This window comes from Parasteatoda tepidariorum, unplaced genomic scaffold (genome assembly GCF_982258835.1).
Source record: "Parasteatoda tepidariorum strain Cologne lab strain unplaced genomic scaffold, Ptep-v5.0 scaffold_83, whole genome shotgun sequence".
Classification (NCBI taxonomy): domain Eukaryota; kingdom Metazoa; phylum Arthropoda; class Arachnida; order Araneae; family Theridiidae; genus Parasteatoda; species Parasteatoda tepidariorum.
Window position 1 is genome coordinate 9,690 of NW_028257442.1, and position 26,606 is coordinate 36,295.

The 26,606-nt window shown below is 28.3% G+C and overlaps 1 long non-coding RNA gene across 3 annotated transcripts; it reads right to left on the reverse strand.

Annotated features, from left to right (window-relative positions):
- Positions 1-11,320: 11,320 nt before the first annotated feature.
- Positions 11,321-26,476, reverse strand: LOC107452190 (uncharacterized). Of its 3 annotated transcripts, none has more exons than XR_015431179.1 (4): positions 21,127-26,476; positions 19,759-19,852; positions 16,971-17,108; positions 11,321-16,076 (listed from the first exon to the last, which is right to left on the reverse strand). It is a non-coding gene; the product is annotated as an uncharacterized LOC107452190 (long non-coding RNA). The 3 variants fall into 3 exon arrangements; XR_015431178.1 differs by having other exon boundaries at positions 11,321-16,083; XR_015431177.1 differs by lacking the exon at positions 11,321-16,076 and having other exon boundaries at positions 17,095-19,852.
- Between the last annotated feature and the right edge of the window lie 130 nt (positions 26,477-26,606).

The window sequence follows — 26,606 nt, forward strand, 5'->3', positions numbered from 1 at the left end:
AATACTGTCTGTATAAACAGATGACACTTTAATTCGAATTGAAGAGAAACTGCAAAAAAACATTAGAATTATCCAAAATTCGAACTACCCTTATAACATTTAATAAGTGCACCTTATTACAAGTTATGTCTGATTTATTAATAAAAAGATTTGTTTTAGGTCCATTGGCCGTTTTCCTAATCAATACTTCAGTATCCGGACTTCAGTATCCTGTAGTAGTGTCTGCTGTAGAAATTGCTGATTGCTTCTTCATCCTGTTCCTCATTATCTTCTTTGGACTCTTCAGGGGTGAGGTTTTCTTTTTTTTCGCATTAGTGATCATCGTAATCTCCCCCATTTTAAAATGTCTAGAATGAGAGTGAATTTTATGCAAGAAAAATGTTATTGAGCAAATAATTTGTGGGAACCATAAGAGAGTTCAGGGTTAGAGAAAACATAAAACTTTTTTTGTAAACCTTTAATTAGCCTTGTTGTAAAAATAGAGTCTCAGGGGTTGAGAGATCCGTGTCACTGCATTTTTCACTCATTATCAGCGAGTTGTAAAAATATAAGCCGCAAATAATATCGAAAGGCTTTTAGGTGAAGGTTTGATTAAGCAACTCTTATTTCATGAATTTTACACTAACATTTGTAAAATTAATTTTTTTCCTTCAGATTAATATGAAATTAATACTATTTAATCAACATTATTTCACGAATTTTCAAGTGCAGTATACTCTTGATCACATATGGCAACGTTACTTTTAAAAAGTAACGAGTAAAAGTACAAGTATTTTTAAAAAAGTAACGAGTAAAAAGTAAAAAGTGCATATTTTAAAAAGTAACGAGTAAAAAGTACAAGTAAAAGAACAAGTACTAAGCAAAAAAAGTAACGATTTAAAAGTACATTTCTAGGAAATCGAAAATTCAAAGTAACCTAAAATTTTATTGAATAATATTCTTACGCTCTTTAAAGTTTTTGCCAAATTGTTGTCATTTGTTTAATTATTTTTAATTTTGAAAGTTATGGATTTAAATTTATTTTTAAATTCGAAAGAATATTATAATATGATTTTATAATATAATCGTACAATATAATTTTAAAATCAAATATAGTTTTAATTTCAAACTTTTTATGGATTTGCACGAAAAAGAAATTTTATCTATTGATTTTAATTTTTAGCTTATTATTTTTATTTATTTAAATTACCATTGATTTAAGATTGTTTTACTCTTTAGAGACGCGTTTTAAAAGCACAAACATAAACAAAGCAAACACAGGGTTTCAGATAGCTTTGTGATCTTTGAGCTATTAAAAAATAATTGAATGTGCAGTATAAGTTGAAACAGAAGGTATTTAAACACGAAGTTAGCTGTGAATGCATGTATATTGCACATTAATTTTATTAATTAAGAAAAAACATAAGCATTTTTTTTCAACTTAATATTTTTTTTTTAGAAAGCTTACCGAGTTTTAGAAAAAAAGTAACGATTTCGTTCGATATTTCCGTTACAAATACTTGTACTTTTTCCCTAAAAAACTAACGAAAGTACAAGTAAAAGTACTAAATTTAAAAAGTAACGAAGTACAAGTAAAAGTACGTACTTTTTACTTGTTCCGGCGGTACAAGTAACGAAAGTAAAAGTACTGCCATATATGTACATATCTGCAGTTCGAAAGTTTCTACTCAAATTAAATGATATATGTAGAAAAAACTGTTAGAATTCAAAATGTAATATTTATATTTTAGTTTGACGGGAAAAAATAATTTTTTTGTTGTTAATTAAAATTAATTTTGAGTTCTATTAGAAACTACAGTTATATAGAACTAAATGTAGAAAAATATAAAAAAAGAATATTTAAAGGATAATTGTAAGTTACTAACGATATACGTGTTTTGTTAATAGATGTCGCCACCATAGAAATATTTTGAACTGTCGCTTTCTTGGTTTTTCGTTTCTAAAGTATAATATTGGATAAAATTTTATCAAAAAAAAAAAAAAAGAAAGAATAATTAGGAGTATTTTTCATTTTTTGTCTTTAAAAAAAATAAATGGTTTTTGACTAGAATATTCCTAGGCTTTTTATAACACAGTTTCTTGGCCTCACTTTTATTTCCTCGTAATGTGATATTTTTTAACATAAAAAAATATGCTTTTTGCTTGTGGTCAATTAAAAAGTAATTGTGGTTTTTAGCCAAAATAATTAAAGATTTCCCCCACCCACCAGAAACAAAGTTTCAAGGATTCAATTTTTACTTCTTATAGTTTGAAATGTCATATTTCACAATAAAAAAAATCAAAGGTCTTTATTTTTTCGTTTTAGTTTTGTTAAAAAATAGTTTTTAACCGAAATGATTCAGAATTTTTTTATTGTCCAAAAACAAAATTTATTGACTTTAATTTTCTTTTCAAATATTGTTATTTTTCAATCTAGAAAAACGTAAGAGTTTTTTTTCTTTTTGTTTTAAAAAAAATAAAAGTAAAAAGTGATATTCTGTCAAAATATTTAAAGTTTTTCTCTAGGCAAATAAGTAAAATTTAGAGACTTTTTCTCATGGAGCTCTTTCTTCATAAAGTTAAACATCGTATTTTTTTTCATGTAAAGCACTCAAGGTGTATTTTATTCTCTGGTCATGAAAAAAAGTGGTCTAAGGCCAAAACACTTCAAGGCACGAAATCAATAATATTTTCCAGCAATTGTATTGCAAACTTTTATACGAGGATAGGGTGATGAGTGTACTGCGAAATTATAGAAATGGGCGGCTGTAGACTTCCACGGGTGAATCATATATACGCTTTGGTAAATGTCCGAAATATATATACGTACTAGGTCCAGATGAGTGCCACTGCCTGGCACACATTTGCCCGGTATGTCCTACATCAATATTTTTGTTAAGGTTCACTGTCACTGCCCGGTATACCCTACATCAATGATTTTTTTAAGGTTTAGTGTAACTGCCCGATATACATTTGCCCGGTATGTCCTACATCATCAATGCTTTTTTAACGTTCAATATCACTGTCCGGTATGCATTTTCCCGGTATGCACTATATCAATGTTTTTTTAAGGTTCAGTTTAAATGTCTGATATACATTTGCCCGGTATGCCTTATATCAATGTTTCTTAAAGTTCAATGCCCCTGTCCGGTAAACATTTGCCCGGTATACCCTACACCAATGTTTTTTTAAGGTTCAATGTCATTGTCCGGTATACATTTGCCCGGTATGCCCTACATCAATATTTTTTTAAGGTTCAGTGACACTGTCCGGTATACATTTGCCCGGTACACCCTACTTAAATGTTTTTTAAGGTCCACTGTCACTGTCTGGTATACATTTGACCGGTATACCCTACATCAATGTTTTTTTAAGGTCACTGCCCGATATACATTTGTCCGGTATGTTCTGCATCAATGTTTTTTAAGGCCACTGCCCGGTAAACATTTGCCCGGTATACCCTACATCAATGTTTTTTTAAGGTTCAATGTTACTGGTATACATTTGCCCAGTATACCCTGCATCAATGTTTTTTTTAAGGTTCAGTGTCTCTGACCGATATACATTTACCCGGTATGTCCTGCATCAATGTTTTTTAATGTCACTGCCCGGTATGCCAAAAATCAATTTTTCTTAAGGTCACTGCCCGGTATGCATTTATCCAGTACACCGAACATATCGAATTAATATAACAATATCAACATCAAATCGGATATAACAAGGACATTCACCAAAGCGACTCTTTGATTGTTGACATTCTCTAGATTTTGGTCATTCATATACATAAAGAAAGACATTGTTTCTTAGGCTGCGTAAGAACTAAACTATTGCAGTTTTTTTTTTTGTTCTTCACCATAATTTAATAGACTGAATTGAAATTACAGGAGAAAGCGTTACACATAATCCAACAACACCGTTTTCTGCAAGGATTCGCATTCTAATTGCCTCCGCCGCATAATAATTGTTGCGGAATTTTGAGGGGAATATTTTTCTCCTAAGAAATCATTCTCGCCTCCATTCCATTTTCCAAAGGACACGCGTTTTCGAGCTCTATTATGCCGCATTCCTTGCATTCTTCTCCCTTTTCTCCCGGATTCAAGTCACGCGACTTGCGTCGTTCATGACGTCATATACATTTTCTGAAATTTCCTTCCCCCCTTTTCTTTCAGCAATATTTACTGAAATTACTTTTTTGAGCAGTTCTTCTCTTTTTAAATCTGCACACTTTTAAGAATCATTTATCCGAATTCTTAAATGTTGAGATTTGAAACTCAGATGAGGTTTTTTCCTTCGCGATTGAACCAACTTCATAACCAGAATTTCGGTTTCTGGTAAAGGATGAACCTAATTCACCCCAACCAATTATGGGGGACAACACATTTGATAACTTTATGTACATATGTGTTTTTGTTTATTTGATTTAAATTCAGATGAGGTTTTTTTCTTTCGTGATATTTAACCAGCTTCATAACCAAATTTTTTTGTTTCAGGGAAAGGAAAACTATCGATGCTCAAAAACCCACTATCAGTACTCTAACTATTTTTATCGGTACTTGAACCCAATATCATTTGATCAGTTTTAGAAATCCTTTTCATAAATACCTACGATGATTTTATGGGTACACTCGTACCAACTATCATTTGGTCAAATTTCGAATCTTTTTATCGGTACTCGAACCCACTTACCTTTATTCAAACCTTCAATCATTTGATCAGTACTCACAATATTTTGAAAGATACTTGAACGAACTATCCTTTATATAGTTCTCAAACCCACTCTCATTTAATCGGTGCATGAACCCACTACATTTGACCAATTACCTTCCTTTTGTTTCAAACTTAAACCCATTCTCTTATTATCGGTTCTCAAACCAGTTATTTTATCAGTACTTAAACCGACTTTTCATTTTTTTTAATCTAAACTCGAACTCACTATCATCTGATCATCTTTAGAAGCCATGTATTTGTTGATCAGTACTTGATTTTTGTTGTTGTTGTTGTTAATTTACGTCGCACTAGAGCTGCACAATGGGCTATTGGCGACGGTCTGGGAAACATCCCGGTGGATGATCCGAAGACATGCCATCACAATTTTGATCCTCTGCGGAGGGGATGGCACCCCTGCTTCGGTAGCCCGACGACCTGCGCGCGAAGTCTAGCACTTTACGGTAGCACAGTTTAACAAGGACCAATACCGCACACCCTCGGTCCCTACGCAGACTGATCCAAGTGGACACCCACCCGCACACTGACCGCAGCCAGTGGTGCTTGACTTCTGTGATCTGCTGGGAACCGTGTCTTAACGATCAGTCCACTGCGGGACGATCAGTACTTGAACCACCAATGTTTTTAAAGGTATATTCGATCCAACTATCATTTGGTCAGTTCTCGAACCCACTTACTTTTTATCGGTATTAGAAATCAGTATTTTTTAACGGTACTCAAACCGGCTACATTTTGATCAGTATAAGTATAATTTAAATTTATCTAAATTATGATTGTTAAAAATTTTGAAAAAATTTAAGTATAATTTGCATTTAATTTTATAAGCTGACAATTTCAAAGTATATTTAAAAATGTTCTTGGTAAAAAAAAAGTATATTCACATATAAAATCTGCGTTATCGTTATAAATTTATAAACAGAAAAAAGAAATGTTTTATTGAAATGATAAAATCAATAATTTATATCAGTATGAAAAGCTGATTCATTTGAGAACTGAAAACTTCAGGATTGTTGGTTCTTTTTAACTTTAAATGTAAATTTTGAAACTTTTAAAATATATTTTTGAAAATTTTAAATTTTTAAATATCGGAGAAAATTTTACTATACTCTGATAAGTTCAGGTCGTATTAGGGGTCTGTACAGACATTATGTGAAAGGTCCTTTTTTTTCAAAATTGTGAAAAAATTACTCGTAATTTGTGAATATAAAATAAACGTTAAATCACATTATTTTAACCAGGATCCTGCTTTTATGAATTTGTGCGAATAGGGTCCGGTTATTGCAAAAAACTTTTCAAAGAGTTTTTAAATTGTAAATAGATACAGGATTATACTGTTTCTGTTTAGTTAATTGCTGTTTATTTTCAAAAATAAACGGAAATTGCTGCTTCTAAATTAGAGATGTAACATACAAATATTTGATATTTAGCCTATACTGCTGAACGCAGAATATTCATTTCGGACGAATAATGGAAGAATCGTCTGCCCGAGGACAAAACTTAATTCATTTACATCAATCTTTCTTGCTTTCCCCACTGGTTTCTTTGATTAACAAATCTATACATAATAATAAAAGCGGCTGTGTGTGTGTGTGTGTGTCTGTAATCACAATATATCGCCCCAGAAGCCTCGCCCAGGCACGAAACTCGGAACATAATTGTGTTTTGACATAATGAAGAAGTATTTTTTTTCTTTTTCAAAAATTTGGATTAGTTATTTAGTTATCAGTCATTTTGTAAGTCTATGCTTTTCGTCTGCTTTTTCGTCTTCAAAGAGCCATATTCAAAAAACTATTAAAAAATGCATATACTTTTCCCCACTCTTATAAATGTATGCTAATGCGAACCTTACAATTGAAATATTAATTTTCGACAACTTAAACCAATAATATACGAAGGAATTAATAATTTAATTGTAAAGTTCGCATTAGTTTACATTTATTAAAGTGGAGAAAAGTTTAACTTTTGTATTAAAAATGTGGCAACATATTCGATACGTAAATAGAACGCTTCGCTTTGATATATTTGTCGCTGTTCATAATTGTTATAATAAGTTTTTCTTCTTCTTTCCACGCTCTATTTTTTTTCTTAAGCGAAGACGATAATTTTTGTAGCGATATTGTAGTACTTTGTACAACTAAAAATTCTTTTCACAACACTTTAAGAATTTTTACTTTATTTTCTTTATATATACAGAGAACAGTCGGCAAAGAATTCGATTAGGTTGAAAAACATTTCGCTAAAAAGGAACGAATTCCAAAAGAAAAAATAAACAACTTAAAGAATAAAAATGCTGATGCCAGCCAATGTTTTGAAAGTTAACTTAGAAATAACAAACCAAACTATGTTAAATAACAAACCAAACGATGTTAACAAAATGACGTAGAAAGCGCAACTAGATCAAAATTATACAAGCACAACTAGATCAAATTATAATACCTGGGTGCTTGACGTAACAGATATAGAAATAGAATTTGATACCATAAAAAATTATATAGAAATAAAAATTGATACCATAAAAAATTTATTCGTTTTCGTGTTCTTTTCATGTATTTGGCATTTTAGTTTTTTTCTTCTTAAGCGTTGTAGCTATATAATTTCAAACATCCTCAAGAGCTATAACACATCTGCAGCAGAACTGGATATGAAGACAAAATTGCAGGACAGGAACACTTTAATTGTCCACTAATCTTCATATTTCCTGCTATGTTTTAAAAAACTTTATTTGTGAAAACCTTCAGCGTGGCGGACAGCTGGTCGCCTTAGGCGGCTAGTTAATAATAAAGATAAACAAATTTGTGAAGGGTCCGATTAAAAGAAAAATCATTTTGTGAAGGGTTCGTTTTTAAGTTAAAATATTTTGTGAAGGGTCCGTTTTTATGAAAAGATATTTTGGTCCGTTAACGGACTCAAATTTCTTCTAAACAGACCCCTGTGTATGCACATAATTTTGAAATACTTATCAAAAACAACCATTTACATAAAAGGAGGGATATTATTAATATATAAAGGTTTTATGGATTACGGCTAATATGGAGGGAGATCTCATGGACTGACGAGTTTTATAATAATACCCTATCATCTTTTTCGGTGTGCATCCCAGATTTATTTAGGATGGCGTCTGCTGAACTTGAACACTTCAGACTCTTTCATAATAAAATATTTTATTTATTAGCTAAATTCGAAATGAACGACTGTAATATATTCCGATGCGCATCTTAAACATATATTTAGGATTGCTGATCTTGAAATACATACACTTTCAAAATATTTTTTGTAAGTTAAATTTGAAAGGAATAAATATTAATTTTGAAATTTATAGAGTTATATTTTAAAGATTGTATTCTAAAGTTATACCAGCGCTTAAATTTCCAAAAAAGTTTAGCAAAGTTTTTTCTTTAGCAGAAAATTTAACATGAAGCCAATATTTTAAGTCTACTATTGTAGCGAATGATATTTTGGTAGAGGAAGAAATCTGAAATCCTTACGTCAAATTTCAATAATTTTTTTTTTATACGAATTACAAATGTCAACTATTCTACTTTGTTAAGGTTTGTAAAAAATTTTATTATACAAGGGACTGTTTAAAGAAATATCGTACTTAATTTAATATTGGTTGAATAGGGTGAGTTTCATTTTCCTTTCTCTAACATAATTAAAAACCTTTAATACCTCAATACTTTTGTAATAAGATAATTTCTCTGATATTAAAAAAAAAAAGCATAATTTGTAAATCGCGGAAAAGGAAAAAAGAGCACCTCCTTACCATTTGTATAAACATAATATCCGACTTGATTCATGCCATTGTACCTCAATTCGAAAAGAATCTATAATTACTCAATCGTAGTTATCTCTAAAAAAAATGAGTCCTTGTACAGTGTTTACTTTAAAGTTTTAAAGGAATTTTTAATGCTTTATATATATTTAATTTGAAATACAATTACATGATAGACTAGTATTGTTATACAAAAGGAATTTATTAACTATCGTCTGTCAGGGACTTGATTGTTTTGATAAGTATAAAATATTAAAACAATTCAATCAATTGGATATCAATTGAATTTTCTATAAAATAGAATGTAGTTATAAAAAGTATACTTTGTATTTTATTGAAATCACAGTGCAATAAATATAATTATTGAAGTTTTAAACAATTTTAGAATTTCTCTTAAGATAAAGTTGGGAAAACTTAATTATTTTATCTGAATCTTGAAAAATCTTGCAAAAATATGTTTTACTTTCTAGAAGAGTTTTAGAAAAAAATTTGCTCAATTATAAAAATTTTTTTCAAAAATTTGTTTCATTCAATTTTGTTTCAAAAACTAATAAAAGAATTCGAGTTAAAGATAAAAGATTGCTATGATTTTAACGTAAAAAGGTATTTCTCACTTCCTTTGTTCAACAAATAACTTAGACAATTTTTTTTAGTAAGTGACAATTGGATATCAAAACGTGCCGAAAAGAAACGAATCTTTTAGAACAAAATGAAAAAAAAAAGAAAAAGAAAAAGTGGGGTCTAGTCAACATTTCAGAACTTAAATGGTTATGTAATTGTTAGAGAGAAGAAATAATTTGCTTGGAAAAGTTGCAGAACAAATATGACTTTAAAGAGGAAAGATCATCCATACTCGTAACATTGAGCATGAAAACTACTAAATCAGATGCAATTCCTAGATTAGCACGCGAGCTTTCCTAATTTATTTTCTTCACAGCTATTTATGGGTTTTCAACCGATCCCTCACTGATTTGTCCAAGAAGCGGTAGTTGGTATAAATTCTAAAGAAACACAAGTCCAATTTTATTTCCATCATAATCATCATTGGGAGCTTTAATTAATACTATTTTATACGAAGTTCTAATTGCTGCCTGGAACTCTCAATACTTTTATTAGTTTATATTCAAAATATTTTCGATAGCGCTGTCTAACTATTTCTTTTAATTGAGTTGTTTTGAAAAACTTCATTACCAAATTTCGAGATCTAAAGAATATTACATCAAGTTAAAATCATTAGCAAAGGGTATTTAAATTTGGTTTAAATTTGTGTATAGAGTATTAAAGTCTTTTTTAAAAAGCAGTTTTATTAAGGAAATTTCCTAAATTAATCAGTTTCATAAACTATTAATTTTATATGTATTCGACTTTTGAAAGTAATAAAGTATTCCTTAGTTATTTTTTAATAACAAGTAAATGCCATTGACTAATAAAACAAATGCGGCATGCAAACGATTCTTTATTGAACTTTTCGAAGGACTTCGCTTACTTTATTGAACTTTTCGAAGGACTTCGCTTATTTAAATTCACGATAGACATTAGTTATTAACACCTATTGAAGGTTCTAAAAAATTCATACGATTTCATGTATTAAATTTACTGCGATTATAACCGAAGATAAATCTCATTAAATATTAAGCAGATTTACAGATTTTCAAAAACTCACAATTTTTTAATTTTTCTTAGAGATTAAGCGTATTTCAGCAGGTTAAACAAATTTAATAAACCCGTTCTTAAAACACTAAGATTAATAGAATATGTTATGAAGTAAATGATATATTCTTAATAACTATTTAATATTATGCAATCAACATAACAATTCAAAAAAAGTATTTGCATTTTATCTAAAAATTAGAATACGAGAGCTGGTGACACACACACTTTGTATTAGAATCAAGAAATATGAGTATTACATATAATATTCAAAATAAAATAGTAAAATCTACCGGAAAATTTAAAATTCAATGTTTATATAAGTTAAAAGAAATCAGATACTATAAAACGAAATCGCAAGAAATTTCCATTCAATATTTTTAGTACTATTTTCATATTCTTTAAAAATTTAAAATATTGTCTATAAATTTAATAAGATTTAACGTTCAAACAATACTATAAATCTATAAAGGTAGAAATCATTAAAAGTTATGCTTTAAAACTAACCGCTAAGGTTGCTTGATTTAATTCAGCATAAATTTAACTATTCTTCAATTCCGAAAATTATGCTTAATTTGAAGTTGAACTACAAAAAAAAGCATGCTGCATTTTAAGAAAAATGGCCTTTGGAAGTATGACCCACAATTCTAAATTTAGTTTCGTAAAATTTCAAAAATGAATTTTCTAGTCTTAACGAGTCAAATTTTCAAAAACCAGAAAAGTTAAATCGAAAGTGAAAAATCTAACATATGTTGCTTGTATTTATAACTGTTAAAATTTTCAAGTAGTTGTAGTTTAAAATTCCAAATTTTTCTCAATAGCTTAAAAAGTAATAAAAGTCAAAAATAGTGAAAAAAAATTTTCATTCAATAGTTAAAGATTCAATAGTTTAAAATTTTCTAAGTTTATTAGCATTTTACAAAAGGAAAGTTTCCAACATCTGTTGCTTGCATTTATAACGTTTAAAATAAATATTTATCAAAAAATAGATTTTGCTGTCAAAAAAAAATATCGTTGAATCACCACATTTGAATTAAATAAAATTGCAACGTAAAAAACACAGTACATTTAAAGTGATTAACTTTTCTACAATATAATGGACGGAATCTAAATGGCTGACAATCTAAGAACGTTTTGTACTCTGATGTTCGACTCTTATAACCTAACAGATTTGTTAATAAAAAGACCAAAAAATAAACTAAACACAAGTTTTATTTCTGTTCAAGACAAAGAACACACTTTTACAAATAGCATTTCTTAAGACTCAAACAATAGTTCATTCATTACAAAATTATTCAATGCAAAATACTAAAAAAATTCGCCACTAAATTTGTTTAAGGCAAAATACTAAAAACATTCGCCACTAAATTTGTTTAAGGAAAAATTTTAAACAAATATTATTATTACAATTTTGTTACTCTTCAGCTGGGGATTTATTAATAGATAATTGTATTAGCAAAGGGAGATAGTGTTAATTTAGCGATTATATCCAAAATTATTGTAATAAGAATTTATAAATTATTTTTTAAATATAAACATTTGAATGCAATATATTTAAGTAACGCAAATTAATATTTTTATGAAAGTAATTCTTCTGTTATTTTAAAAAATTTAAGATTTTAGCAATAAAGTTTAAAATTTTATTTCACAGATCTGAATTTTTTCATAATCTCATTTTATGAAAGCCAAAATAGAATGAATCATTTTGGAAAATGGGTTTCTTCATTGGATTCAAATTGTCATTTTGAAAATCGGTCAACTTCAATTTTAAGCTTAAGCTACAATAAAAATTTAAAAGTTTTGTATCAATTTTAAACAAAAATAAGTATTTATTTATAAAAATGTGAAATTAACAGGGTACATTGTTAGTCTAATTTTTAAACTAGTTTTCCTATTACCATTAAAAAGTGTTTTTAAATGTAGAAAACTATTACCGAACAAATAAAACTGCATTGCCTTACAAAACAAAATCATATTTATAATTAAAATGTATCAGTAAATTGAGAAATCCAGGGAACAAAACTTAAGCTTTAAGACGAAGAGCTGATTAATAAATTTAGAAAATTTTTATTTCGACAAATCATTTCATGTATCTTAGAGAATTTTAAAAATATTTATACTTCTTCAGCGATCTTTGATTTACTACTAAATAAACTGGAAGTATAAGCCAGTATTCATTTAAAAAAAAAGAATTTATACTAAGAGCATTTTTAGTGGAGAATTGTGTACACAAAAGGGTTTTAAACTAATAAGTATTCAAGGCACGTAACAATCCACTTACACCAATATAACATAGACACAAAACATTAAAGTTTAAATTTCATACACCATTGTAATGTAAAGAAATATGATACATTTGTTATTAAATACATACTGTTTCAGTACTCAATTAAAATAAAGTTTCAAAACAGTTTCAGTCATGCTAATCTAGCTGATACAAGATATTTAAGTAAAACATTTTAGCTTTAGGAAAGCGCAATTTCGTTAATTTCAACACTAAAATTAAGTTTGAAGTGAATAAGAATTTAAAATTACTGATCAATTTACTTCGCAGCACTATATTTGCCTCTTTGTTTGAAGGTAAATTTTCCATGCATTAAAAACATTTCAATTAAATTTAGGCGTATCAAGATTCGTATATAATGTATTTATTAAAATTTAAAAATTCCCTTTTGTTTATTCAAAAATGTTTTACCTCTTAAAATTGAAACTTTAGAAAATCTATTCAATGCAAATACTGTCAAATTAATCGAACTTCGGATAAGTTTTACCTTAAGGCATGCTAGAATTATTAACTGTTTTATTATTAATTGTTTAATAATAACTAACTAATTTTTATTAACTGTTTTAGCACATAACATTAATAACAGTCGGATTCAAAACTTATCTGCACAGTCATAATTGTTTAAAAAATGGCAATTATAAAAGTTCAATTAAGTAGTTTATATATTTTAAGGTTTAGAAAATTAGACCTTCATTTTAAGATTTTTTTATAAAACTTTCTTATTTAAATTTATTGCATGCCTAAGGTTCTACAATTAAAAATTAAATTTAGAGCGATACTACATTTTTAACTCTAATTTTAAGAGCATTCGTCAAATGCAACATTAATCCACATAACGCTTAGATCGCTTTTTTGACGAGATCTTTAAACGATTACATACTGTCGTAATCTAAAGTTCTACGAGTGGTCTAGTTCTACTAAGCAATTTTAAAGTGCCGGGGATTTTCAGGGCACGAACTTGCAATGTAAAATTGCAGTCCAGGACCTTACTACCCAGCCCTTTAAAATTCGATGAACGCTCTAGTTCAAAAGTTACTTTTAACAGCATCTAGGCTATTCGGCTTTAAGTGCTAGAGTTCTTCGGAGACTTCAGGTCACGAACATGCGATCTAGCATCGCAGTCCAGGACCCCCAGAACTCCAAAAGGCACCCCGGCCCTTACTGCAGGGACACTGTTACTGCAGCAGGGTACACAAGGGAATCGAAAAGCTTCGAAACTGCTGAACGAGTGTAGGGCTCGAAGAGGGAGCAGAACGGCCGTCTACCGATACCAATTCGAACTCTACGCTTGTCAAGCTGTCTCGGAATTTTTCGTTTCACACAAGTTTACCTGGGTTGTAAAACTATGTCCCTATATCGAGTTTCCGATAGATCGCAGATTTATGGGGGGTAAACATTTAAATTACTCTAACAGAGCTAAAGTTCTCAAAGAAAGTATAATTACTAAACATTTATCTTAGTACATCGGGCTGATCGTTCTCCTGCTTCGAAGGACAGGGTAAAGTTTATCTATATATATAAAAAAAAGACTCAATTGCTTAAAGATAAAAATTAAAAATCTTTAAACTGTCTCTGCCAAAGTTCATGTTTAAAAGTTATTTTAAAGTAAAATAAACCTTTATTTTTCCTGCAACGCTACTTAAAACTTACTCTTAATTTTCAATTATCTTATTATGTACTTTAGAGTCGTACCGTTTGAAAAAAGCAACTGTCTGGGAATTATAGCTATAAAACACTTCAGGCATACAGATTTCCACTTAATATGCTTTAATATGTTTAAGAATTTAATTTGCTGAACTAATAATTTCTGAAGATTTATATATGTTCACGATATTTTACTTTAAGAAATTTCAACCAGAGTAGGCAAACCTTCTTATAAAATTAAAAGGCTTGAACTGGAAATTGTACAAGCTTTTAATGATTATGATCGAATTCTACTTATGTTTTGAATTAAAAATATTTCGCATAACCACTGGGTTTTTATTTTTGTTACAAATAGTTTTGTGTAGCACAAAAGCTCTTATGCTTATGTGCGGGACTCCAAACGCAAGGCGATACGTAAATTCAGCAATGCTTTAATTTTAAATTTTAATTTCAGACAAATATAAAACATTGAAATGCAAGACAAGACATTGAAACATCTCTTCATATTTATTTTCTATTTAAATAAATTTTTCAAACATAAGTTTCTTCTACACATAATATTTGATAACTTTAACGTCAAAAACAAAACTAGAAGAAAATAATGTAGGACTAGAATTATATGCCAAATTTGTTTTCTCGGTGAAATGGATTTAAACTTACGGTTTGAATGAAGTTTGTTATAAGTAATCTCAAATGAAATAAGCGCAGTTTTTAAAATATTTCAAGTTTGAGAATTTCGACTAAAAGATCTTTTTTACAGCCGTTCGAAAATCTCCAATCCATTCTTTATATATTCTTATATAAATCCATTTCTTTTTAATGACAAAAAATATAGTTCAATTTGAGAGTAAACAAATTTTATTTTTATCAATGCCCTTTTATAGTTCTATAAATTTTGTATCTAACGCTGTGGTTTTAAGTTCAGTTTCTGATATACACAAAATCAGATACTTCTGAATTAAGTAGGACTTTAAAGGTATTCTTAGTCTGTTTTGTGCATCGAGAAAAATAGTAAAAATTTCCAACCAAAAATACTTAGAAAATTTCTCGAAACTTTAATTATTAATTGAATTTTTTTAGAATCGCACCCTTTTTATCCTAAATTTGAATGGCTTTTTAAAACACGCTAATAAAGAGCTACATTCGATGCAGTTAGTTTGAAAGCACTGAATTTTTAAAAAAAAATACTTTTTCATAATGAAAATGCTAGTTGCTTCTAATTATTGGATCAATCTAAATTTAGATAAGTTTGGCAAAATTAACGATTAGGTAGGAATTTCCAAAGACTAAGTGATAGCCCGATGTTTCCAATCATACGAGCCTAAATGATAACTTTAAATAGAGAGTAAAATATCTAAGAGTTAAAATCTTACAATTTTCTTGATGACTACATAAAACGTTCCAGAACATCTTACTTAGAATTGAAATTTTGGCTAAGGAAAGAATTTTTCACTAGTTTCGATATTCGGTGGTGAGGAAATCAACGTATCTGGAGATTTCATCTACATGACCGATATTTTTGTTAAAATAATTTTTGCATCTAACAGTATTTGCTTTAACCAATATTTATTTGAATGTTGTACATATTAAAGAGTTGGCCGTGAAGGTTTAAAGAATAAATAGAAAATTAAAATTCATAAAAATCTGCTCTTTGGCATTCATAATATAGGAATATTACAGGCAAAATTTAAAGTAAATGTTTTTAATTACATCCTAATGTTTTAAAAACATTCTCTAGACTATTCATTAAAAAAAAAAAGGAAAGTAACAAAAGATCTTAAATATCTGTATCAGTCTAGTACAATGTATAGGCAATTAATGTGAAGTGTACAAACTAAAACAATTCCACAATATAAAGAGTTCTTGACCTGTATAGAGTCCTTATTCAACTCGTTACATCTGCTACTCATTTTCATGTAGTAAACCATTTTGTGCAGATTCTAGAAGATTTCTCTCTTTGCATGAGAGACTCAGTTTCACGAAGTAAAGCATAGGTGAATATTCCAATAGAAGTGGCAAATTCTAAAAACTAAACAAATTGTCAATTTCATAATTTGAGATAAACACAAATAGAAATTTCTTTTAAAAATTACTTAAATATTAGCTGAACAACAGTTTAAACCTGACGTGTACTCTTTTTACGAAATGAATCTTAAAAATAAAACTTGAGGCTTCTTAAACAGTCATTAAAATTGATGAGACTTAAATTTATGTCATTGTAAGAAAGAAAAATTAAACTCACACGAAATGCAATTAAAGTTCAATAATTACTATTTACTCAGAACTCTGCAAGGAACTACTTAGAAAAAAAAATATTTACAGTTAATAAAAGTTTAACAGTTTAAGTTTGAGACCTAACTAGATTAATATATAGTATTTGAATCTGGGGTATCATGATTTTATTTATACAATGGTACTTAAATAAAATATGGCTGAAGTCAGAAGTATATATAACTTTCTTTAAAAAAAGTTTTAAAGTTCTCTTTGTTATTTACTGAAATCTAACTTCGACTTTTAAATTTAGATCAGTGTCTCAAATTTAATAAGAACTGTTAAAAGTAATTTTATTTTAAGATTTGTCTTAACACTGTCGCTGTTTAATTTATCAAAGTAATTAAAAAACTACGTAGTTTAATTACATAATTTCAAATATATATATTTTACAATTTTAATGTACAAAAATCTTTTATTCAAGTTTTTTTAAATATAAAATTAGATAAAAAACTTGCCTGAAATTGTAAGAATGATAAAAGCAAAACTTTGAAATTCTTTCGTTCAATGATTTATTTTATGACAAAAAAAAATGCTGTAATTATTCAATTTGCTTAAAAATTTACAGCCAGAAATAGAGTTTGCTCCCTCAAGAACTTTACTAAACAAATATTTCACAGAATATATTACAGATAACATACACACCTTGATGCGATGTCCTTAAAGTCAGAATTCATTCCTGGTTGAGTCTGTTAATCAAGAAACGGTTGATAGTCCCTTTCATCCTGTGAGATTCTCCGTTCAGCTATAGTCTGGTTTCGAATGATAGGTTAAAAAGCTCTTCTGAAAAAGATTAGAAAAGACTCAATAGCTTAAGATTGAAATTTAAAAATCTCTAAACTATCTCCGCCGAAATTAGTGTTTAAAAGTAATATTAAAGCAAAAAATTTAATCCTTTTTTTCTCCTTAGAACTTGAACTCCTAATTTTGTAAGTCAAACTATGAATTATTGTATTATGTACTTTAGAGTGACCTCTCACAAAATAGCACTGCTGACCTATTATAACTAAAAACCACTTCAGGTAAACATTTTAAAACTACTTTAGAGGAAACCTGTGTAAGAATTTAATTTCCTGAAGTAATAAAATATCATGTAAATTTTCAGAAATTACTTCAAGCCTTTTGATTTTATAAGAAGGTTCGCCTACTCTAGTTAAAATTTGTTAAACTGGAAATTGTATAAACTTTTAATGTTTATGATCAAATTTCATTTAATTTTTTGAATTAAAAATATTCTGCATATGCGCTGGGTCTTTCCTTTAGTTACAAATAGCTTTGTATAGCTCGAAGGCTTGTATTATGAGATGTGCTGGGCTACAAACGCAAGACGATACGTTAATTGAGCAACTTTTGCATTACTGAAGTTTTAAAATGTTTCAAGCAAATACAAGACATTGAAATACAAGAGATTGAAAACATCTTTTTATATTTACTTTCTATTTAAAGTAATTTTTTAAATATAAAAAAAATAATTCTTCTACACATAAAATTTCATGAACCTTAATTTTTTACTAGTTTCGTTTTTAACATTAAAGTAGGGTTAGAACAAAATAACAATCTGATTCTCTGTAAAATGGAATTTAGGCTTACGGTTTGAATGAAGTTTGCTGTAAGTGCTCTCAAATGTAATAAACGCAATTTGTAAGTTATTTTCAGTTTACGACAATTGCAACTAAAAGATCCTTTTCATAGTCATTTGTAAATTAGTTTTTACTTTGAAGAACTCACTGTGACTTTTGTAACAAAATTACTACAAGCATTTCGTCATTCAGATTGTTTTTAAATAAAATTGCCTGGTTAATTTACTAACTTTTCATCACAGTTTCTATTGAGCCCAATCCCAATTATAATTTTACTTTTATTCAAAAATGGAGTTTACTCTTATACTTATTCTACCACCGAAGCAGCGAATTAGTATTATGGTCAATGTTAAGGTGTGTTACGTGATTACTGAATAGTTAGTCATTATTTTGCTACTCCAGCAGCGAATAAGTATCATTAAAACTCATAAATTTGTCATAGACTTAAAATTTATCTTCAATTTACGTTAAGTACTTTAACTAGACTGAATAGCGCATTACCTTGACAAAATTAGCTACTTGCTAAAATAATTCTTTTATTTATTTTAGTTTAAAATTACATTGAAAATTCCTGAGCCAAGTGCGCATTTTGTTGGCAATTTGTTTTATTAAATTTTACTTTCAACTGCAATTACACCACAATACTATAAATTCATTGGATTTAATTTCAAAACACGAAGAACCCTTAAGTGCTTATATTAGAATTGCTTTTATTAACTTATTTTATTGCAAGTATATAGACTATTAAAAATGTTTAATTATCTAATTAAGTTTGAAGCAAAAATCGTATTTAGGTTTCTACATTCTTATAGTCTTCATCACTTCTGCGCTAGGAGGGGCTTAATTTAGCTGTAAACCTTTTTTTTCCTTACAAAGTCCATTTATTTTTCATAACTAAAAATCAAGTTTAACATGAAAGTAAACAAATTGTATGTTTTATCAATACCCTATAACTGTTTAATTAGAGATTTTCTACAAATTTCGTATCAAACGATGTGATTTTAAGAGCTTAGTTTGAAATACTCAAAATCAGATACTTGCGAATTATTAAATACAATTCTCAAGAGAGATTTTAAACAGTTTTATTTCAGATTTTATTCTTGGAAAATTGTTTGAAACGAAAAGTCAGATTACAATCTTAAATTTCGTTAGTTATTAAATAACATTCACTACATTAAGAAAATCTGTTTTCCGTTCAATTTTGTTTATCAGTAAAGAAAATTATCTTACGCAACTATGAACACACACAACTATGAATTATATCTTACACAACTTCAGATATTTCTTAACTATACTGAATTTTGTATACGTTTTGCAAAAACGTAATACAAAAAGTTGATAAAAATGGAACCAGGCAAAAATTTAGATATTAGTTTTCAGAATATCTCCCTTATCTTAAAGTTGAATCTCTTTAAAAACACGCTAATGAAGAATTACAACGAATGTGTTTAGCTTGAAAGAACTAAATTTTAAACACTTTCTTACAATAAGAATACTAGTTGCTTCTAACTATTGAGTCAATCTATATTTAGATAAGTTGGGCAAAATTAACAATTAGGTAAGAATTTCCAAAGACTAAGTGATCGCCCAATGTTTCCAATCAGACTAATCTGAATGATAACTTGAAATAGACAGTGAAATATCTAAAAGTTAAAATCTTACAATTTTCTAGATGACTGCATAAAACGTTCAACATCTTACTTAGAGTTAAAATTTCGAGTACGGAGAGACTTAAAAAAAGGAAAGTAACATCAAAGATCTGAAATATCTGGATCAGTCTAATACAATGTGTAGGCAATTAATGTGAAGTGTACAAACTAAAACAATTCTACAAAATATAAAGAGTTCTTGACCTGTATAGAGCCCTGCTTCAACTTGTTGCACCAGAGGCTCAGTTTCTTGCAAAAAAACCATAGGTGAAGGTTCCAGTAGAAGTGATGTATAAATCTGAAAGAAAACAAATTGCCAATTTCAGGATTTGTGTTAAAACAAAAAGAAATCTCACTGAAAAATTAAATTTTACCTGAATAACAGTTTAAACATGACGCAGACTAGTTACGAAATAAATCGTGAAAATGCTTCTAAGTGCTAATAGCTTCTTAAACATCTTAACTAAAATTGATGGGACTTAAAAAATTTTCTAAGACCTTTTAAGAAAATTTCTAACTGACACGAAATGCAATTCAAGTTCAATAATTAATACACTCCAAGGTGTTACTTAAAAAATCCAATATTTACAATCAATAAAAGCTTAACAGTTCAAATTTGAGACGTAACAAGATTTAATATATAGTATACATAATAATACTTTAAAGACTTTAAAATTACTAACACAAACTCGAAATTCAGACAACATAGTCAAACCGAATTTAAAAAGAACTCGTTTTACCAGATTTTTGTTAACTTTCTTTATAACAACTTTAGAAGTCTAGTTTCTGAAAATAACAGAAAAAACAAAGAGCAACTTCTTAATGTAGATAGCTGTCTTAAATTTAATAAAAACTATCAAAAATAATTTTATTTATCTAAATAAATTCAAAAACTACGTAGTTACATAATTTCTAATATATATTTTATAATTGAAACACACGAAATCTTTTACTAAAGTATTTTTTGGATAGGAAATTAGATAAAAAGCTCTTGGCAGATAAAATTTAAGAATGATAACAAAATTTTATGATTTATTTCATGAAAAACATACTGTAAATAATCAATTTGCAGAGTAATAAGAGTAATGAAATTTACTAGAAATTTACAGCCAGAAATAGAGTTTGCGCCTAAAGAATTTTACTAAAAATTATTTTACGGAATATAATACAAATAACAAATACATCTTGATGCGATGTCCTTACAGTCAGAATTCATTTCTGGTTATGTCTGTTAATCAAGAAAAGGTTGATAGTTCCTTCCAAATTCTCCGTTCAACAATAGTCTGGCTGCTAGTTCCTTCCAAGTGAGACATTTGGAACTAGCATTAAGCCTTAGTACTAAATAATCTAACCAAAAATTTAATAGAATAAAATCAAAATGGCAAATTTCATAAATTAATTTATCGAAATCCTAGTTCACGAAATTTAAGAAATTGAGTAAAACTTGTTTCATTTGAAATTAAATTTATTTAAAGTTGCGAAGCAGTAGAGACTCTTGGAACAACTTTTTATTTAAAAATCAAAATTAAAAATTATTAAAAATTGCTGAAACATAAAGAAAAGTAAACTTACCTGTAAACATTGAACAAACAGAAGAAGTGTCCTACAAATTTGAGTCAGTGGCGTATTTAATGCGTGGATCGACCAGGAGCGAGTGTTGTCCTTTTTATAAGAGAGGGCGGACTCTTGGGATCGCATCCGTCTGTTTTTGTCACAAAATCAATTTTTTTTTCTTTTGCAGCCTCCATGACAGCAAAAGGATTTTTTCTAATCTCTGATGGGTGCCGCAGTGGACTGATCGTTAAGACAAGATTCCCAGCAGATCACCGAAGTCAAACATCACCAGCTAAGCTACGGTCAGTGTGCGGGTGGGTGACCACCTGGAGCAGTCTGAGCAAGGTCCGAGGGCTCGTTCGTTGTAATGGAACTGAGTGTCTGAGACCTTACGGCCCTTTTCCCCATTCATCCTGAAATTAGACTAAGAGATATACATGACAAAAATAAAGTTTTGGGATCAAAATGGAGTTAGTGAGATAAGAAAAAAATGGCACTTTGCCATTATTAGGTAATAACAAAATTACAAGTAATAAAAACGTACATGAAAAAAGGTAAAATTAAAGTAAAAGGGGAAAATAAACACTAAGGAATATTTACAGTATTTACAGTTTGGGAATACATACAAAAAGGGGGCGAGTTAAAGAAAGCAAGGTCCGGGGGTGTGCGGTATTGATTCTCATTAAACTTTATCGTAAAATGCTGGACTTCGGACGTAGTTCGTCGGGCTACCAATACAGGGGAACAATCCCCTCTGCAGAAGATCAAAATTGTGATTGCATGTCTTCGGATCATCTGCCGGGATGTTTCCCAGACTGTCTAGTGTGACGTAAACAAAATACACACTTACCTACTTATCTCTGATGGTATTTTTATCTAATAAGTACCTTACGAAATGTGATGTTCTCCGAAGGTGTTGGTACTGGCACACTTTATGTGTTGCTTGCGGCACTGCTCATTGAAAACAAGGCTATAAATCACTTTTTTTTTATCCTTTATTTGCTGAATTTTCTTTGTTCAGCTATTTTCACGATAATTCTATAATTTCAGCTCATCTCTCTCCAAGGCCGGATTAACCATTAAGCACACTAAGCACGTGCTTAGGGCACCAGAAGATTGAGGGGCACCACAAAGCCTAACTAAATGTTCGCAGTACATATTTATTATTTTTTTTTGAAACATTGATAATAAATTTATTATTTTGAGCTTCCTTTTTAAGAGTAGATAACAACCATTTCTAAGTACGAAATTTCACATAATAAAAGAAAAAAAAAATCGAAAGATGTTTTGTATCAAAAATTTTCGGTCTTATAATGAAATTAGGTAGTGAATTTCTACGCAATAAAAGCTCTATTTATTTATCCATTACAATGATTCCATAACATACTGCTACGATTCATGTTAACAGAATATTTTTCGCAGTTGTAGCAAGTTAATACTCCGGCAATTTGATATTTTTATGAAAAAAAAATTTGATTTACACAATTTTGATGCAATGGTTTGATGATGTAAAAAATGTGATTTTTGATGCGAAAAAAAAAATCCATGTTGTGCATGTTTGCAGTTTTTGTGCATGTTTTTGTTTATACTACATAAAATATTTTCTTATACTATATTTTTAATTATATTCTCATGGCAACTGGAAAAGAAGTCACCAAATTACGTAAAGGTTGTGTTGCAAAAATTTGCGTCAAATAATTTTTTTTATTCACTAAATTAAGAAAAAGGAGCTGTGTTTAAGTATCATTTTTTGAAATTCCTTTGTGGAGGAGAGGTTAAATTTGCGAAAAATATGACCACACACTTCGCATCACTTATGATTTTTTTATCTATATATATCGAAATTAGATTTTAAGATTTAAAATATATACTACGTAATATGACTGCAAGCAGCTAGTTTTTGAATAAGGAAAGAATTATAGGTTCCTTAGTCCTTAGAGTCTTGTATAAATACAAATGTTATAAAAGTTGAGCACAAAAGATGTGTAAATTCTCAATGTGAACCGGATGTTCGTTGACGCTGAAAAATACGTTAAGAAGAGTACCCATTAAAACTAATTTAATTTTGAAAGCAAATGTAAGAAATAAGTAGCAATAAAATAAAATTTTCAATCATTGAATTTTGTTTAGTGCAAGTAAACTATATTTTGTGCATCTTATAACAAAATTTGTAAAAATTATAATTAAGAAATAAGAAAAGTACTGAAAATTTCAAATTAAAAATAAATAGCAAATTTAAGAAAGATCTTTTTATTAATTGAATTTTAAAATATGTTTAATAACTAATAAGGAAAATCCTTAGATTATGATAATGATTATATATATATACAATATATGTGTGTAATTTCATCAACTTTTATTATGATGATAATTTGAACGTGTAAATATTTTAAATATAATAATATTATTTCTGTCACTAAAAAAAAATTTAATAGTTGTGCTTAATTTTTACTTGTAGCTCGTGTGTAAATCAGATTGAAATAAATAAATAATTAGTTACGGTATTTCCATTATCCATTTAACTTTTTCTTAAAATAAAAATTGGTCATTCTGCATAAACGAGTGGGAAAAATATTGTTGTTCCCTGTTATTTTATTACAAGTAACAGACTTCTGGGAAACGTGGTTCAATTTAACCTGATCTTGCTTTCTACCTATAACAAACAATCCCGACATAAAACAACAAAAGCTGTATATTGCCAGCATTCGACTCCATGAATTCGAAGGTTCCTGAAAAGGACCACCGTGATTGTCACCAACATATGTGTTAGAATACAAAGCTAAATTTTCTGAGCTAAATTTTCTGAGAAGAAGCACTTTAAGGACAAGACAAGTGTAACCAATTGATTTGCTACAGACAGAGAACATCCTTTCATCTCAGATATCTTTAAGCATCCTATAGGGGACTCATTCCCCCCTCTTTTTTTTCAAAAGAAAAAAGGGTGCATATCTCAGAAAATTCAAATTTTCTTTCTTTCGAGGAGGGGGGGGGTAGAGTTACAAATAAATGGTGACTTATAAGATTGAAGAAAGTAGGAGGTCTAGGAAAGGAAAAGTTTCTTGATTGACATAATTTTTAACCAATAACATTATTTATGCTACAATCAGTAACTAATTTCTCGTATTTACACACCCCCGTGTATACGTGAATGCACAGAACGTGAGTGCACTGAATCCTACATGAATGCACAGAAAAAGTTTATTCTACTAAAACATTATTTTAAATTATTGCTTTTGAAAGCATGCTGTTATAGTGTAAAGCTGATGTTGCTTCAGGTAGTAGCTAAACCCTTCAAATAATTTTATCAATAATTATTATTTATCGATCAATATTGATTGTGTTTAAATCAATATAAGTGAAGAGTTTAATTTTCCTAAAGAATTACTATATTTTAATAATAAAAAATTAATTAAACTTAAATGTAAAAATAAAATTACAATTATTAAAAATTATATAATTTTTTTTTAACATTTTAAGCATTCTATTACACAATAATACTCAAAAGTAATAAAAACAAATTTCAAGTTTTTGTTAAAAATACAATGTGACGTATTTTTTAAGAGGGGATGATGCCGTATTATAAGTTTTAAGAAGTAATTAAATTTTTTAAATGATTGATCTTATCGAAATAAATTTCATTCTATGATGTTAAAATTAAAATAGTTATTCGATTTAAAATAAAAATTTTAGGTAACAATGCACAAATTTTACTTCGATTTATTTTACGAATTTGTCTTTAAATGTTGTAAAGAATATGTAAAATATTTAGTACATAAAATTTTAGTAGGCAAAATAGATTTTAGTAGGTTTAAGATAAATGTTGGTTTAATAAAATTACATACAATACTTCTGTTTATGTTTCTAAGGATTATATTTTTCCAAACCTAAAATTATTTTCTATAAAACTAATGTTGTATTATGTTCGCGTATGCATACAGGAATAAAAAATATCGTAACACCAAAAAAAGTTGATAAATTAAGAGTGATTGTTTGTTATTTTCTACTGATTATTATTTAAGTTTAGTTTTTATATTATATTCATTGTTGCTATACTTATGTTTTTGTTTTGTATTATAAAAACACGAATGTTCCGAATTTGTAAATGAAAATCTGATCATTGAATTTATAGCTATTTAAAGTATTTTATTTATGCATTTATTTACTTATTGAGGACAGAATTTTTATTTACTGTGACAGCTTTTTCAGACCAAAGTTACTGCTATCACTTATGAGAGTTTTAAGTACAGGTTTAATGCAGTAGTTTTAAGTGATTTCTATCATTTTTTCTAAAAGGTCATTTTTTTACTAGTCAAATTAAGATTTAATTGATAGTTATTTATTGCTCTTCAGCTCTTCTGTACCTTTGACTTTGACAGGTCAACTAACTACGAGAATGTCCAAAATATTAAACAAAATAGTAATAATTCTATTAGATAATTAGTTCTGTTTTCCACAGATGCAATCTAGAGTGAGTTGTTATTATGAAATAAGTTCATTTCTGATTTTTAATCCAGATTTTATGGGATCATTTAAGATAATTGTTGCATTTATAAAATTACTCATCACTATTTTTTCCCTTCATTTCTCTTCCTATCATTATTAATATATTAGGTTTAATAAGGAAAAAAGGAATAGTGAAAAGCATTATTATTTCTAAAAGTTGTGTGTTATTATATACAGTGCGTAAAATAAAAAAAAGTAAAAAACCTGAATAACTCTTGATTTAATGATCGGATTTTAACTTACTAGATCTCAATCTAATTGGTTTGAGGGCCAAACTTAAAATATGCAAATTAGTTGGTGCAGAAGATATTTTTTTTAAGTTATGAAATCGGGCAAACGTGCTTCCTCTACCTACATATATGTATATGTTGTTGAATTTGGATATTTGTCTCTCAAAATATGGATGGTATTCACAATATGGAAATTAAGATCCCAAAAGTTTTTTTAAGTTGAAAGTTTGGACTCCTTTATTTAATTGCAGTTTTCATGCATTTCGCCATGTCTCGAGAACTTTTGAAACGAATTGAAAAATTTTTACACTTAATAATAAAATTCATTAACCTAAAAATAATTCTTTGTCAAAAAAATTTTTTTTTAATTATTTATTATTAATAGTCGGAACAATTTTGAATTCAAAAATATACTAATTATTGCATAATTTTAAAGAATATTAATTTAAATAGTAAAATACAAAATTTGAACAAAATCTGTCAAAAAGTTCTTGAAAAATTAAATGTTAAATATATAACTTTTTTAAAATTGAAAGATTCAGGTTTATTTGATTGATTTAGTACAGATTAAATTTTGTATTTTGTCATTTAAAATGATATTTGTTAAATTTTCAATTTGAAGTTATTTCGACTATTCTCTTAATAAATAAAATAATATAAAATGATTAATACTTCTTACAAATTATTTTTGACAAATAACTATTTTTAGGTAAATGAATTTTATTATTGTGTGCTAAAATTTTTTAGTTCGTTTGAAAAATTCTC